Here is an 18,849-nt window from a genome sequence, read left to right as displayed (position 1 = left end):
TGGCCTACGTCGGACCAGCCCACTCCGGTTACGCTTATGTTTACAGGGGGGACTACACAGCTACATGACTGAGATCTTCCCTAATGTTTGACGTACCATGGTTGGGTCCACTGTCCACAACACTACAAGCACCAGTAGTATTTGTGCACATGGAGAGGTGTGTGTTGTGCATACTGAAATGTGTCCAGCACATCACCGCTACACTTTGCAGTGTGTGCAATGTTATTAATGGGTGAGTTGCTTCCTTCACATATAGTTTGTTCACACCTGTCTCAATATTCAGCTATTGTGTGACTAATGGGCCATGTTGTTTTCAGTATGTTCGCTGTTTTGTTCTGCACTGCCTCGGTGTGGGGGTCCTGGGGGTGGTGGTGGGTGTTGTGGCGTTTTTGTGTGTTGGAGCTGCTTGATCAGTAGGTCTATGACATGTGTTGGTCTTCAGATGTGGCTCTGGGCTGGGCTCCCTTTCATACTGTATGTAGTTGTTTAATATTTTAAAAACAAGAAGACATTATATAGTTTAAATAATAAAAAAATACAAAAACTATTTTTAGGATATTCAATTTATAAAATATATATTTTTTCCAAAATGACTGAGAAAAACATAGGTTTTTAAACTTTATAATTAGAAATTAGTATTTAAATAACCTTTGAAATTCACACAAAATTAGGTCTCATGAACATTAAAGTTAGAAATTAGTATTTTAAAAACAAATTTAAATTTACTGAAAAAACAATTGCCACATTTCCCAAAATTGAGCTATTATATGGGTGAGGGACCATGCCGTTTTTCGAGGGTTCGCTGTCCTGTTCTGTACTGCCTTGGTGGTACGGGGCGGAGGTCCTGATGGTTGTGGCAGTGGGCGTTGTGTCCTTCTTGGGTGTCGGAAAAAACTATAGGTTAAATGAACATTATAATTAGAAGTAAGCATTAAAAAAACCATTGAAATTCACTGAAAAAAACATAGGTTTTCAGGTACGTTATAGACAATAATTAGCATTTAAAAAACGTTTGAAATTCACTGAAAAGCCATAGGTTTCAGGCATGTTATAGTTAGAAATTAGCATTTAAAAAAACCTTAGAAATTCACTGAAAAAAACATAGGTTTGAGGCATGTAATAGTTAGAAATTAGCATTTAAAAACCTTAGAAATTCACTGAAAAAAACATAGGTTTCAGACATGTTAAAGTTAGTTGGACATTTCACTTGTACAAAACCACAGAAAATCCCCTGTTATAGTTAGTTCAGCTAACTATAACTCTCGACCCCGCAATGCACTGCTGATGACGTCACATATTGCATCATTCATGACATGGTCAGTGACATCACTGATGACATCTCAAATGACATCACTGGTGACATCATCCTCGGGACAATCTGATGCACCACCTCACACCCTAATATAACCTTTGATATACCCCCTGTAAAACACAGAGTTCCATTTTCAAAACCATCGAGACACCAAAACTAGTTACTACAAACACACTCACTAATTCCTAGGTCTAAAGACACATTCACTCATTCACTCATACAACCATTCATAAATGTAGTTACTGATCAATACAACACTATCATATACACTCATATAGCTATACAGACACTGACACACCACGATTCACCCTACTCACTCATGCACTCATCGTAGTCAGACATGGAAAGAATGAATCATAGTTCCATTTACTCACCTACACAGTTATATACACCCCACTTCATTTATTCATACAGATACTAATACATACTTACTCTGATATATAATCACTTATACAAGTATACACTCATGCATAAAACCACTCTCCCAATCCCTGACTCTCACATATAGTAATTTATATACTCCACCTCTCAAATTTACTGCCTTTTACATATGTAGTTAGTTGGACATGTACCACTGAGACATCCAACCTTTCACCAACACATGCATTCACACAGTCACCCGTCCATACAACTGTTTCCACATGCACTCTTAAACTCATACACCCAGTGAGTCAACCACTCACATATCTATGCACAGAGTCACACACATCCCACCCACCCAAACACACTCAGTCTTCCATATAAATACTTAGGCAACCAATCAATAACCCACACAGACACCAATGTAGCTACTGACCAACCAATGCAGCAGCTTACACAACAGACAGACTGATACAGACATTCACACAGTTTTGTCACTAACCCATACATTAACTAACACATTTAATCACTCACTTATACAGTCAGTCACGCACATACTAAATCCTTTATCCAGACACCTATACACCCACTCATTCTTCAATACACCATGGCATATATATAAAACATATTTAAACTTTACAGACACACACAGTCACTGGATGATGTCATCAGTGATGTCATCTAAGATGTCATCAGTGATGTAATCTAAGATGTCATCAATGATGTCATCAATGATATTACTGACCATGTCATGAATGATGTAATATGTGACGTCATCAGCAGTGCATTGTGGGGGCGCAAGTTATAGTAAGCTGAACTAACTATAACAGGTGAATTTCTATGGCTTTGTACAAGTGAAATGTCCAACTAACTATAACATGTCTGATGCCTATTTTTTTTCAGTGAATTTCTAAGGGTTTTAAATGCTAATTTCTAACTATACCATGCCTCAAACCTAATTTTTTTCAGTGAATTTCTAAGGTTTTTTTAAATGCTATTTTCTAACTATAACGTGCCTGAAACCTATGGTTTTTTCAGTGAATATATATATATATATTCCGAAAGGAAATCACTCCACCTTCACAGAGTGATGGACAGGCCACCTCCAATCAAACAGTGGATGAAAAATTATTTTATTCGTAGCAGTAGATTCTAACAAACAGCATGCATTATGCCTTTCGACCCCTACTGGGTCTTAATCTTATTCAAACTTACGGGTCAGTTTCCTTGTGCTTTTAAATATTGAACATATTCCTAACAACATTTCAGGAGATAGTTGATTTACAACATACACTATCAAATCACAAATTAATCAAAAAAGAACAACTTAACGTTCATGAAGAGAGAAAAAAAGGAAAAAAGGGGAGTGGGGAGAAACCATTTATCAGATGAACAGAACAAGAAGAATTTTTTAGAAAAATATCACAAATTTATTGTAAATACATCAAACAAATTTATTATGAATACAAAATTAAGAAAAACAAACACGTTCAGAAAAATACTTGCTGGTATACAAACAATACATCACAAAAACCAAACAGGTGGCAAACATAAAATATGTTACAATGAAGAAACAACATATACAAAATTATGTGTCCTCTGGAAATTATTGGCCACATAAGCGTCAACGGCGTTTCGACCACTGTGGAATTACGTGGTCATCATCAGGAAAAAAGTGTTCACTGAGCGTCAAAAGAAAGTAAAAAAGGAAAGAATAGACTCAAAGTGAAAGAAATTGGAATAGGTTTAAAAATAAAACCAAAAGTTTAAAATTGAGAAAAAGAAAAGTCCCTTTCACACATCCAGTGAGCCAAATAAAATAGCCACCACCAATACCAGGTCTCCAAAAAATATAATTCACCTGTATTAAGAATACTTCCACGAGCATTCACACTATGTTATTGAGGTTGCAGGGAATTTGTATCCAAAATATACTGTAAGAAAAAACTCATAAGAAACCAATCGGCTAATCTCCATAGAGCTAGGAGGTCTGCAAGCTAAATGCGAAAACCACTTACTTAAAAGGAGACAACCATTCCACAGGAACAAGGCTTCAATATGTAAGCTTCTTGTTAATACAATTCAAAGGGGAATGAGATGAATAAATCATCAACAGTTCGCGTCACCGAGAAATGAGCTTGAAAAGCAATAGAAAATTACTACATTAGTGGACCTCAACATCAACAACGTTTGTTCAAAATGCACCTAAAAACTTCTTGCAATTACAAGTACTGAAACTGTATTGGACTAACAGGGATCTCCTCAAATGGGAACCCTTTGTATCAATGTTACAGAATAACATACACATTTAGCCAACCACTTATTTAGGCCGAAAAACAAATTGGAAAATGGGCCTCAGCTACCGCGTCGCAGCCATTGTATTACGTAGCCGTGTTGACGTGTGAGTGTCCATAGTACTCGATTAAAGGCGCCCAGGCACTCAGGCAAGTATTTAAACTTAAAGCACTCGCATTTCAAAAATGATCTCGCGCTTAGAGAATCACAAGGGTGCCGGTTACACATTGGGCACCGACACATTAACGGAGTCATAAAACTAGGCATATATGGTACACCATAAGAAACCACACGTGTCTGTACCCTCGCACGCCGAAAGACAACCCTTTGTTAAAAAAACGCTGTTAGCACATGCATTCGCTGCATATAGAAATTATTAAAGTGCAAGCAGCGTGATTGCACCTATGTTCAAAACGGCGTGTATTTAGTCTAGAGCCTTAGTGCCATTTGAAACGCCACATTCAAACCTTACCGTTCAGTCAGTATTGCTGCATAGAGTTCAAAGGAGTGACCCGTCCTACCTCTTCCTCCTATAAATACCGACTCAATTATTGAACAAACACCGATGTAGGACTATCAACTGCGGGCAAAACCTGGGTGCCATTTTGGAATAGTCACAAGGTGTGGACTATACTAGACCTCTACCATTTTAACGACTGCAATGGTCGAGTGCAACTTGGGCGCCATCTTAAAGCAGGCAATCCTTTGCTTACACAAGAATCTGCCATTGTTAAAATTTGAATAAGTCGAAAAAGAAAGATTTTCCGAGACCAAAGGAAAGGAAAAAGATAGCATAAGGCAATAAAAAATTCCTGCACAAGTTCTTATACAATATTCAAAGCATGCATGTATAGTTACATAAATTAAACATATGCAACAAAGTGTGTATCAATTCAGATAGGAAAAATGTACACATATAATTATACATCCGGCAATATTTTGTAAATGAGTGTTTACAATGAGAGATCAGATCAGATTAGCTTTATTCGATTTTAGTTTAAAAAATCATAAAAGCACCAACAATACAAATCCAAACACCTTAACATTTCTTTACAATATCGGTTGTTAAAAACAAGATTAAATGGGTATAACAGATCAGCTAATCAGTATGGAAACATTTCAATATCAATGAGACAGGTCTAAAAACAAAAGAGTCATACATACAAACTAAGAAGCCGGGGAAGGACATCAGGTAAACCTCTGTCAGCAATTTGTTTATTAGTTACGTACTGCCCTATCAAATAAACTCGAGCTCATGGATGGCCTCTTTGTGGTGCGGTCTAATAGAATTTAATAGAATTTCTGGGCAAAAGTTCAAATCTATTGAAGGCTGGAAGGTTAGTTGCACGAGGAGTACAAGATCCCCTTCCCCAGGAGTTGTATTTCCTTGCCGTTGGTGTTTGTAAGGGAATGTGTGGGAGACTCGGGTAAAAATCATGCATGTCCCAGATGCAGATGGGGCCATATCTATCTTTGGACTGACAGAGTCGTAGGTAGGGGCCAATATTCCTGTTCTTAAATTTAATAAGCACCAGGTCCCCCGCAATGTCTTTGGGCAGGGTACCTAACCACCCCACCCTCCTGACATTTAGTATTCCACCATCTAGCTGAGGTGGCAAGGGACTATTTTTCTGTAACCCAAAAATGACCTTGTTTAACAGGTCCTGATGTGATTCATGTATTCCCTGACTTAGTGCGGGAACCCCAGAGAGGACAGCTACATATGGGGCGGCTTCAGGAGGCAAATTAATGCGTGGCATTCTAACCAAAGTGGGTCTGGCCCCTGTATCAGTTATTAGCTAAGATGTTAATTTAGCTTTAGGGCCAGTCGGGGTAAGTGTGTTAAGAGGCTGTAATAGATTTTCACCATTCTTACATGTAACAGACTTAGGCTTTACGGGGGCGATGGGATGATTAGGGCAGACAGATGTTGGCATTTTATTAGGTGGAGGAGAGTTCTTTTTAATAATTTTCTCAATACTAGTCAACCTGTCCCCCAAGTTGTTAATTTTCGTAACCAATGGTGAGATGATGGATAATAGCAGTTGCTCAATTTGGGCCAGAAGGGGCAGTTGGGGGGACAACGCAGGATCGTCTATTTTGTCCGCAGCCGTGACCTCCGTTGAGGTTGTTAGGTTAGAGGGGGATGATGTAGGACTGGTGCACATATTTTTTGTGGTGACGTAGTTCTTATTGACAATATCACAGTCATGATTCTCTCTAGTATTAGGATCCAGGGACAGTGCGTTTAGTGGAGTGCATTCTTTATTTGAAGGTGAGGCTAGGTCCCGTGGGATATCATTAGAGATGTCAGAGTTAGTGCCATTATTAGGAGGGGTTAATACGTCAGGAATGTACTTTGTGCCACACAGGGCGTTCAGATCCTCCCAGAGGGACATAATTACTGTGATGGTAGACAAAAATAGTCAATGGGTAAGAAGCAACCCAGAACCTCCTCTTACCAAAAGGTCAAATGGGGTTGCCCGTCCCGTCCTCTTCTGTGCCTCTGAGGGCCGTAGAGGGCCCGCCCTTTGCCCGGGCTTAGCCCGGCGTCCCGCGAAGCTGGATTGACGCCTGCTTTATGCGCCGCCCGGCGCGATGGTGTGGCGTCTGTCCAGAGCAGAAGGAGCCTGGGAGGTGTAGTTTTAGAACGCCCCCCTCCGCACTGCGGCCGCGATAATGAGCACTGCGGCGGCGGGAGGGAGACGGAGAATACCGGTGATTAGAGGTAGGTCAGGGGTTAGATAGCCCAGGGTCCGAGGTCCGGTCCCACGATGAGCTGGTCAAAAAGGCTCAGCAGCCCCTGCAGGCGTCCCCCGCTCCACCGGAGTGACGTCTGCTTTATGCGCCGCCCGGCGCGATGGTGTGGTGTCTGTCCAGAGCAGAAGGAGCCTGGGAGGTGTCGTTTTAGAACGCCCCCCTCCGCACTGCGGCCGCGATAATGAGCACTGCGGCGGCGGGAGGGAGACGGAGAATGCCGGTGATTAGAGGTAGGTCAGGGGTTAGATAGCCCAGGGTCCGAGGTCCGTTCCCACGATGAGCTGGTCAAAAAGGCTCAGCAGCCCCTGCAGGCGTCCCCCGCTCCACCTGAGTGACGCCTGCTTTATGCGCCACCCGGCGCGACGGTGTGGCGTCTGTCCAGAGCAGAAGGAGCCTGGGAGGTGTAGTTTTAGAACGCCCCCCTCCGCACTGCGGCAGCGATAATGAGCACTGCGGCGGCGGGAGGGAGATGGAGAATGCCGGTGATTAGAGGTAGGTCAGGGGTTAGATAGCCCAGGGTCTGAGGTCCGTTCCCACGATGAGCTGGTCAAAAAGACTCAGCAGCCCCTGCAGGCGTCCCCCCAATATTTTGTAAAGGAGTGTTTACAATGAGAGACTTTTCAATCATATGGACACATTATTGTTACCAGTATTTTCACCGTAGTGTTTACAATGAGAGATTTTTTAATCATATGGACACATTATTGCTACCAGCATTTTAACCATAAATTATGGAATGACACTCTTCCATTGAATTTAAACCACAGTTCATACTGTCACATCGAAGCATCCAGCGGCATTCGGCTCTCTATTCAAAATACTAGCAATACTACCACCTCTAGCAGGGATTTGCACCACCTGAATAACCTGCCAACGCATCTGTGAAGGGGCATGTTTGTGTTCCAAATAGTGGGCCACAAGTAGGGCATTTTCAGTTTCGCAACGAATACGACGCTTATGTTGTGCCAAACGTGTGTTAATTTTTTGAGTCGTCTGACCCACATAAATAAGGTCACATGGGCATCAAATTGCGTATATAACATTTTGTGTGTTACAATTAGAATAGTCCCTTAAATCATGAACAATATTGCCATGTACAAATTTTTTCGTGTTTAAGCTTGAATCACACATGAGGCAGCTGCCACATTTGTAGTGTCCAAGCAATTTGTTTAAGCCCCAGAGTGTCGTTAAACTGGGGGTCTCTGCTCTGGGTAAAGCGACCCGAACCAGATGATCTCAAAGGTTTTTTCCTCTTTTGTAGGAAAATAGGGGTTGTTCCTGTGCAATGCCTGTCGCCACTACCAGTGTACAATGTTTTCTAATGATCCCTGAGATTTTATTATGTTCCAAATGTTGTTACACATGGAATTTGATTGGTTTGCTTCCTATTCTTAGGAGCTAATAATAACTCGCGATGTTTATACCATGCTCTCTTCATGGATCTTTTGATTAGTTTACGTGGATAACCACGTTGTCTCCGTTTCTCTGACAAAATGTCAGCCTCATGGAAATAATCTTCCTTAAAAAAGCAATTTCTGCGTATACGCAGAAACTGCCCAAAGGGCAAACCTTCCCGCAACCCTCTAGGGTGGTTGGTTGAATATTCCAACAGTGTATTCCGCTGTCAATTTAGTAAAAATTTGGTGGATAACTTCCCATCATGTGGAAAAATAGTCAAGTCCAGGAAGTGAACATGGGAGTTACTACAGTTGGAAGAAAACTTCAAATCAGGGTAGCAAGAGTTACGCCAGCTTAAAAATAAAGATAAATCAGACTCTGTGCCCTTCCAAATGAAAAAAATATCGTCAATGTAACGTTGCCAATGACGTACGTGGTCAAAATAAGGATTGTTAACGGAGTCATAAATAAATCTCTGTTCAAAATTGTCAACAAACAATATAGCAAAATTGGGGGCATATGAAGCCCCCATAGAAGTACCCTTAACCTGTGAATAATAATGTCAGTCAAACTCAAACTAGTTACGTGTCGAAGAAATAGCAAAAGTTCAACGATAAAGTCAGTCGGGACTTGCATAGGTGCCGGCCGAGTGTCCAAAATGGTTCGAATTACTTCAATGTCCTCTCGTTGTGGAATGTTGGTGTATAGGGATTCCAAGTCCAAACACACCAACAATTCTGAGGCCGGACAAAATTGCATCACTTCCAGCTGAGAAATAATGTCTCCACTGTCGCGCACATAGCTGCGGGTACAGGTGGCAAAGTCTTTAATAAAGATGTGAATATATTTGCAAAGTGGTTCCAGAACCGACCCACAGCCAGAGACTATGGGTGGGCCTGGAGGATTGTCAAGATTCTTGTGCACTTTCGGAAGTGTATACAGGACAGGAGTCCTTGGAAATTTGCCATTGAAATAAGAAAATTTTTTGTCACTTAGATAAACAGCAGATTTATCAATAGATGTCACAGCTGTGATCAGTTTTTGAATTTCTACAAGGGGAATAGTTCTCAGGATTAAATAATGATTTACATTATTTAATTGTCATTTTGCTTCGGTTTTCTAGTTGTCCATAGATTGTACCACTATCCCCCCACCCTTATCCGCAGGTTTTATAATTACTTCTTGGTTTTGCTTAAGGTTCTGCAGAGCCTTCCGCTCAGTAAGGAAAATATTGTAGGGGATATATTCAAAATCTTTGTGTGAAGCTGAGACTTTCTTTAGGATCAAAGATTCAAATGCCAGTAATTCAATAGGCATCCTACTCGTGGGTGGATTAAATACGGAAGGTGGACGGAGTCCAGAGACATTCAAACTTGGAGACATGGTATTGTTCTGACAAAAAGCTTTCAAACGCAACTTGCGGAAATTTGTTAGCAGTTCCAACTGTATCTCAAACAAACATGTTTTCTCAGTTGGTACAAAACTGAGTCATTTGGTCAAAAGGGAAATCTCAGCCGAAGACAGCAAATGATTGGATAAATTAAAAATAGGAACAGTATCAGATGTACTAGATCCCACAGTTTCTATTGTGGTGGTCCCCACTGATAAAACTTCCGACGTGTCTGTCTCTCCCCTGCTTGAAAGTTCCAATGTTGAGGGGGAGGCTGGGGTGGTGGAGGACGTGTCTTCCCTTTCCCCCTTCCTCGTCCGCGCTGTTCTAAAAAAGGCGGATAATTACCGCTAGAGGGACCAGGACGGGCATTGGTATTAAAGTCAGAATCATCCGCTGAACTAGCAGAGGAATCAGAAAAAGAAATTGCATTATTCCTCTTAAACCGCCCCCACATGGGTTCGTTTTCAGCGTATTTTCACCGTAGTGTTTACAATGAGAGATTTTTTAATCATATGGACACATTATTGCTACCAGCATTTTAACCATAAATTATGGAATGACACTCTTCCATTGAATTTAAACCACAGTTCATACTGTCACATCGAAGCATCCAGCGGCATTCGGCTCTCTATTCAAAATACTAGCAATACTACCACCTCTAGCAGGGATTTGCACCACCTGAATAACCTGCCAACGCATCTGTGAAGGGGCATGTTTGTGTTCCAAATAGTGGGCCACAAGTAGGGCATTTTCAGTTTCGCAACGAATACGACGCTTATGTTGTGCCAAACGTGTGTTAATTTTTTGAGTCGTCTGACCCACATAAATAAGGTCACATGGGCATCAAATTGCGTATATAACATTTTGTGTGTTACAATTAGAATAGTCCCTTAAATCATGAACAATATTGCCATGTACAAATTTTTTCGTGTTTAAGCTTGAATCACACATGAGGCAGCTGCCACATTTGTAGTGTCCAAGCAATTTGTTTAAGCCCCAGAGTGTCGTTAAACTGGGGGTCTCTGCTCTGGGTAAAGCGACCCGAACCAGATGATCTCAAAGGTTTTTTCCTCTTTTGTAGGAAAATAGGGGTTGTTCCTGTGCAATGCCTGTCGCCACTACCAGTGTACAATGTTTTCTAATGATCCCTGAGATTTTATTATGTTCCAAATGTTGTTACACATGGAATTTGATTGGTTTGCTTCCTATTCTTAGGAGCTAATAATAACTCGCGATGTTTATACCATGCTCTCTTCATGGATCTTTTGATTAGTTTACGTGGATAACCACGTTGTCTCCGTTTCTCTGACAAAATGTCAGCCTCATGGAAATAATCTTCCTTAAAAAAGCAATTTCTGCGTATACGCAGAAACTGCCCAAAGGGCAAACCTTCCCGCAACCCTCTAGGGTGGTTGGTTGAATATTCCAACAGTGTATTCCGCTGTCAATTTAGTAAAAATTTGGTGGATAACTTCCCATCATGTGGAAAAATAGTCAAGTCCAGGAAGTGAACATGGGAGTTACTACAGTTGGAAGAAAACTTCAAATCAGGGTAGCAAGAGTTACGCCAGCTTAAAAATAAAGATAAATCAGACTCTGTGCCCTTCCAAATGAAAAAAATATCGTCAATGTAACGTTGCCAATGACGTACGTGGTCAAAATAAGGATTGTTAACGGAGTCATAAATAAATCTCTGTTCAAAATTGTCAACAAACAATATAGCAAAATTGGGGGCATATGAAGCCCCCATAGAAGTACCCTTAACCTGTGAATAATAATGTCAGTCAAACTCAAACTAGTTACGTGTCGAAGAAATAGCAAAAGTTCAACGATAAAGTCAGTCGGGACTTGCATAGGTGCCGGCCGAGTGTCCAAAATGGTTCGAATTACTTCAATGTCCTCTCGTTGTGGAATGTTGGTGTATAGGGATTCCAAGTCCAAACACACCAACAATTCTGAGGCCGGACAAAATTGCATCACTTCCAGCTGAGAAATAATGTCTCCACTGTCGCGCACATAGCTGCGGGTACAGGTGGCAAAGTCTTTAATAAAGATGTGAATATATTTGCAAAGTGGTTCCAGAACCGACCCACAGCCAGAGACTATGGGTGGGCCTGGAGGATTGTCAAGATTCTTGTGCACTTTCGGAAGTGTATACAGGACAGGAGTCCTTGGAAATTTGCCATTGAAATAAGAAAATTTTTTGTCACTTAGATAAACAGCAGATTTATCAATAGATGTCACAGCTGTGATCAGTTTTTGAATTTCTACAAGGGGAATAGTTCTCAGGATTAAATAATGATTTACATTATTTAATTGTCATTTTGCTTCGGTTTTCTAGTTGTCCATAGATTGTACCACTATCCCCCCACCCTTATCCGCAGGTTTTATAATTACTTCTTGGTTTTGCTTAAGGTTCTGCAGAGCCTTCCGCTCAGTAAGGAAAATATTGTAGGGGATATATTCAAAATCTTTGTGTGAAGCTGAGACTTTCTTTAGGATCAAAGATTCAAATGCCAGTAATTCAATAGGCATCCTACTCGTGGGTGGATTAAATACGGAAGGTGGACGGAGTCCAGAGACATTCAAACTTGGAGACATGGTATTGTTCTGACAAAAAGCTTTCAAACGCAACTTGCGGAAATTTGTTAGCAGTTCCAACTGTATCTCAAACAAACATGTTTTCTCAGTTGGTACAAAACTGAGTCATTTGGTCAAAAGGGAAATCTCAGCCGAAGACAGCAAATGATTGGATAAATTAAAAATAGGAACAGTATCAGATGTACTAGATCCCACAGTTTCTATTGTGGTGGTCCCCACTGATAAAACTTCCGACGTGTCTGTCTCTCCCCTGCTTGAAAGTTCCAATGTTGAGGGGGAGGCTGGGGTGGTGGAGGACGTGTCTTCCCTTTCCCCCTTCCTCGTCCGCGCTGTTCTAAAAAAGGCGGATAATTACCGCTAGAGGGACCAGGACGGGCATTGGTATTAAAGTCAGAATCATCCGCTGAACTAGCAGAGGAATCAGAAAAAGAAATTGCATTATTCCTCTTAAACCGCCCCCACATGGGTTCGTTTTCAGCGTATTGTTGCCTTGGTTGGGTAAAGAATTCATCAACAAGATATGGGTGGAACCTGGCCTGGTCAAAATTAGTTATATCTTTCTGGATCTTATTTGTTTTTTTATTTCGTTCAATCTTTTCAAATTCCTCAATGGTTTTGGTAACCTTCTCAAGTGCTGCCTTTGCATCAGCTACTACATTACCCTCTGACAAAATTTTTCCAAATCGGCTATGATTTCTAATTCTTTTTTGCTATGCTCCATGGCAGTGTTGATGCCATGGACAAGCCAATGGCGTGAGCATGTAACACCTATGTGACTAAACCCTTTTCTAAATTTTGGATCGTTAGTAAATATTACCGGTACATTTCGCACCTGTAAGCCCATAGGGATCACATCTTTTTTAAGATACTCCGTCATCATAAGAGCATGCAAGGTCGTTCGTACATGTTTTTTCCGACATTGTTCCAGCTCATCAAGCAATGCTTGGGCTACATTTACTACAGGATGTGTCACTGCTGATCCCAACAGTGACGGACCGTTCTTAGTTCTTAAAATATACTCCTCTGAATAAGTAGGGGCATCGACATTAGCCATAGTTATTTAGGCAAAATATCAAGGCCAAAAAAAGCCCTCACAGCCAAGCGACTGTGCTTAAATCATGAACAACCACAGGGGCAGCCCAACCAACCTGAACCAGGGGCAGTCAGTACATATTCCTAACAACAGTTCAGGAGACAGTTGATTTACAATATACACTATCAAATCACAAATTAATCAAAAAAGAACAACTTAACGTTCATAAAGAGAGAAAAAAGCAAAAAAAACGGAGTGGGGAGAAACCATATATCAGATGAATAGAACAAGAAGAATTTTTTAGAAAAATATCACAAATTTATTATAAATACAAAATTAAGAAAGACAAACACGCTCAGAAAAATACTTGCTGGTATACAAACAATACATCACTAAAACCAGACAGGTGGCAAACATAAAATATGTTACAATGAAGAAACAAGATATACAAAAATTATGTGTGCTCTGGAAATTATTGGCCACATAAGCGCCGACGGCGTTTCGACCACTGTTGAATTACGTGATCATCAGGACAAAAATGTTCACTGAGCGTCAAAAGTTCTGTAATTGAAAATACATATGTCACAAATAGAATTAGGAGGTGAACTCCCTCGAAGGAAAAGACTAGAAGAGAAAAGTGAAGTAAAAGAGAGAAGAAAGAAAAAAGGAAAGAATAGACTCAAAGTGAAAGAAATTGGAATAGGTTTAAAAATAAACCCAAAAGTTTAAAATTGAGAAAAAGAAAAGTCCCTTTCACACATCCAGTGAGCCAAATAAAATAGCCACCACCAATTACAGGTCTCCAAAAAATATAACTCACCTGTATTAAGAATTCTTCCACGAGCATTCACACTACGTTATTGAGGTCGCAGGGAATTTGTATCCAAAACATACTGTAAGAAAAAACTCACATAAGAAACCAATCGGCTAATCTCCATAGAGCTAGGAGGTCTGCAAGCTAAATGCGAAAACCACTTACTTAAAAGGAGACAACCATTCCACAGGAACAAGGCTTCAATATGTAAGCTTCTTGTTAATACAATTTAAAGGGGAATGGGATGAATAAATCATCAACAGTTCACGTCACCCAGCAATGAGCTTGAAAAGCAATAATAAATTACCACATTAGTGGTTCTCAACATCAACCACGTTTGTTCAAAATGCACCTAAAAACCTCTTGCAATTACAAGTACTGAAACTGTATTGGACTAACAGGGATCTCCTCAAATGGGAACCCTTTGTATCAATGTTACAGAATAACATACACATATAGCCAACCACTTATTTAGGCCGAAAAACAAATTGGAAAATGGGCCTCAGCTACCGCGTCGCAGCCATTGTATTACGTAGCTGTGTTGATGTGTGAGTGTCCATAGTACTCGATTAAAGGCGTCCAGGCACTCAGGCAAGTATTTAAACCTAAAGCACCCGCATTTCAAAAATGATCTTGCGCTTAGGGAATCACGAGATGCCGGTTACATATTCGGCACCGATACATTAACGGAGTCATAAAACTAGGCATATATGGTACACCATAAGAAACCACACGTGTCTGTACCCTCGCACGCCGAAAGACAACTCTTTGGCCCAAATCTCTGTACTTGGGTGAATGTATGACATTGTTCTGCATTCTGTCCATCAATTGTTGTTTTTGCATTTGTCACCCCGAGTGGGATGGGTATGCTCAGACATGAGTACCACACCACTGGAGTCAAGCTATCCTGCTGAAGACGGCTGATAGCCGGAAACCGATCCTAGGATGCTTGATTCCGGTCCAGGAAAGACATGGTTTGGCAGTTCGGGCTGGACTGTTCCCATGAGGCACAGGGTCAAGGCTGATTTGCATATGGCCATGTCTGAACTGGGGTGGTGTGGAGTGCAAAAAAACAATGGATTTAGGCCCAGATCTCTGTACTGCGGTGAATGTATGACAGTGTTCTGTATTCTGTCCATCAATTGTTGTTTTTGACTATGTAATCCTAAGCATATATAAGGCCCCAGTTTTCTGTACTCCTTAGACTGCCTCATTCAGTTGCTAAGGCTTCTAGTCTCCCTCATTTGAGGTTAATAGAGATGTTACTTTTATATTTCAGCTTCCGTGCCAATTTCTTCTTTGTTGGTTTAAAAGGACCAAGTATCAGTGGGACCCCTGAGAAGGTTTCTATTTTCTACAAATGGCACTCCAAGCGTGGGCCTCGTTGGAGAAGTGGCTATCTAAGGAGTGATCTTGTCAGCAGATAGAAATCTACTGTGGAGGACAGGACTCTACTAAGGAAGTACTCTGTGCACGGAGATTCTGGGGATTATCTGTCACTGCAGCCCAGTATATGTCTGATCTTCCTGATTTTGATCCTCCACATGATGTCACTTCTGACTGAGGACCTTTTTGGCGTGAGTATTCTAAAAAAGGCTGTTAGGTCATTCAGAACTTGGCAGTTAGAATTTCGACAACCATTTGTTTGGTAAGAGTCGTTCTGCGGCGCTTGCTGTTGGTTTTTGATGCCTTGGATTGGTAAGGTAGTTTAGGAACGCTTACTGTGGCTTTGAATTAGTATGATTGGCCAATATTTGTATTAGTATGTATGTAATATGTCAAGTGCAATTTATATAGGCAGGTAATGAGGAGATTTTTCTCTGTTTTGAATTGATTTGAACGGCACATAGTACAAGAGTACCTTAAGTGCTACTTTGATTATAATACTGCATATTTTGCACTATTTTTGGCATGCCTGTTTCAAGCACACATCGGAGAATGTGTTGCTTTTCGGAGGTACCATAGTGAGATGTGAAATGAATTAGCCGGCTCCCCTGAGGGAATACCTAAATAGATTTAGGTATAAAAACATATTTCTTCCTTGGGGATTCTGTATCCCCAGGGAATTAAAATATGACAATAATACAAACTAGGATCCTTTTCTGCGCACTTTTATAAATGGAAAAATGCAGAACGATGTGTTGGTGTTCTGCCAGACAAAGCGAGTGAATTGAGTGTATTTTGGCTTCTTGGAAATAAAACAGTTTGTTTGGCTGTTTTTTTTGCAGTCTTTTGGAATACTATTGAGAAGCACTTCTTGTAAATATGACTTAGAAGTAGTATTTACAAATGGTTTGGTTTAAGTACAGTCTGTGGGCTTTCCTTTGTTTCTGTCCTAAGTGTTGATCTGTGGGTTAATCATGTGTTTAAATGTCTATGTAGTTCGTGAGTTCACATTAGTTATACTTCTGTAAGTAAATAGCGATTGCGCTATTTGTGAAATAATGGCTCTTAAGTGCGCTGTATCATGTGTTCTGAGAGTATAACCGCTTCTGTATATGTCTAGAATGAGCTCAATGTGTTTGTTTGTGTTTTCTTGCTGTCATCAGTCTGTTATGCAAAATGTCATTTAATTATTATTAAATTATTAAATTATTAAATAAAAATAAATAAAAATCCAGAAATGAACCATATGATATGCCAAATAACTTCATGTTACTATTAGATTGATAAGAGTAAGCAACTATGCACATGTACACACTGCCAATGCTTAAAAGATAAAATTAGAATTCACATTGAATAGGAATAAAATAGGGGGGAATCCTTTTTCCCTTGCTGCCGCTGCTCTGAATTGCCGTGAGCTTTTCACCGACTCTATTTGCTCTGCACAGACCCCTGACTCAGTGGACGGACCCGCCCGCCTGTCTCCAGCGGCCCGCCAGCTCTGAATTCAGCTAGAGCGGGCCGCCGAGAGGAGACCGACGAGGGGCGAACTACAACACCCAGAAGCCCTTGCTGGGGTCTGTGTCACCAGCGAGCGCCAGGCGGCGCATAAAAAGCGCATCAGCCCCATCGAGTGGGGGAATCCTTTAACCCTTCCAGCCGCTGCTCTGAATTGCCGCGAGCTTTTCACCGACTCTATTTGCTCTGCACAGACCCCTGACTCAGTGCACGGACCCGCCCGCCTGTCTCCAGCGGCCCACCAGCTCTGAATCCAGCTAGAGCGGGGCCGCCGAGGGGCGAACTACAACACCTTGCTGGGGTCCGTGTCACCAGCGAGCGCCAGGCGGCGCATAAAAAGCGCATCAGACCCGTCTCGCGGGACGCCGAGCGAAGCCCGGGCAAAGGGTGGGCCCGTTTAAGCCCGTTCAAGACCGGGTAAGACTGGACTGGGCCATGTTATGTGCAATTATTATCTGATTTGTATTCCTTATTATCACTGTGTAATCAGATCCAGCTAATCGCCTTAAATACTGTAAAAAAACGACGAACTCTCACTGCGTGAGTTTCTCCTTCCCTACTTCGTCCACTTTGAAATGTCTTCCACAAGAGGTTCAAGAAGTAAAACTGCGCAGAATCTAGTTCAAATAACTGGCCCTATAGACTTATTTATTACCAGAACTAATGAGGTGATTAATCAAAGCATATCTCTGCTGGAGCGGAGGGTATCACAAGAGTTGGAAATAGCAAGGAGGTCCTCCTTAGGGCCTCTAGCTTCCGCCCAAACTCCAACACAGTCAGGGCCAACTACCTCTCTTGCAAGTCAAAATGAAACGGTGGCAGAGATTTTTTCTGTTCCTGTCACGGTTGATTTATCTGCCACGCAGCTGTCACTTGATTCACTCATATCCGATGACCTAGAAAAAACACCAGACCTATCACAATGTCAAAACCACATCATATCATCGGAAACAAAGGATAAAGGGAAGAGGGAAGGCGCCATAGCTAAACAGAAAAAGAACATAAAGAAAACAAAAGGGAACAAATCCAACCCTATTCAACCAACACATTCAGCAAATTCTCAGGCCCCGGATGCAAATCACTTTGCACAGCATTTACAAAATGACACCACCCCTCTGATAAATATCCAGGAACTTCCGGACAGTTTGCGAATAGCTGGGAGTACCTGTGATACATGCGCTTCTAATGTCCATCTATTAAACAGTATGGGGGAGCTATTTAAACGCTACCTGCAACCAGTTGAAAAAAGCTTAATGCAGATTGAAAAACAGTTAGCAAAATTGAATACATTGCCTTTTAACCAGAAAACCTTGGCTCCTGCGCTCTTAGGGGTAGCCCAATCCAAAGCCCCGGGTATTCCTCCTAAACCAGCCCAAACTGCTCCTAAAATCCCAGTTACAGAACCTATAAAATCTACAGTCTCAGAAACAGGGCATAAAACTGTACAAGTTATTGCGGCGTCTTCTCCTGGCCCAGCCAAGGAAAGTTCCAATACTACCCAAGACACCTCCAAGTCTACACCAGGCATAACTAAGGTTCCCGCGGGGACAGTAAAGCAAAATCTTACGTCACATCTTTCTACTAAAGTGCCGGCTACACAATCCAAGGGAGAGGAGAATAAGAAGGGAGCTAGGCCTAGGCGCCCTGTTCATCTCCCCCCCGAGGCGACGCCCTACACAGTTATTCTTACGGGGGTACCTGAGCTGATGGATAATGCGGATGAGCCTCCGTGGTCCCTTCGGAATATGTCCCTTCAGTGGTTGGCTACTAATAGACCTCTCCAATCTCCCTATACCAGCAGAATTACATCAGTGCGAAGAGTAGTCTGGATTGGGGATTCTAGGAAAATCATACAGAGCGACTGCATCATAGTCAGTTGTGGCGATTCCGCCACGGCTGATTATATTTGCTCCTGGCCTGACTTGGAAAAAAAGGGGGGGTCGACGCTTATCGTCTCTCCTTCTTCTATCCTCCTACGAATT

This window comes from Lissotriton vulgaris, chromosome 3_1 (genome assembly GCF_964263255.1).
Source record: "Lissotriton vulgaris chromosome 3_1, aLisVul1.2, whole genome shotgun sequence".
NCBI classification, from domain to species: domain Eukaryota; kingdom Metazoa; phylum Chordata; class Amphibia; order Caudata; family Salamandridae; genus Lissotriton; species Lissotriton vulgaris.
The sequence above is the reverse complement of the archived record's forward strand: the minus strand, read 5'-3'. Positions refer to the sequence as shown.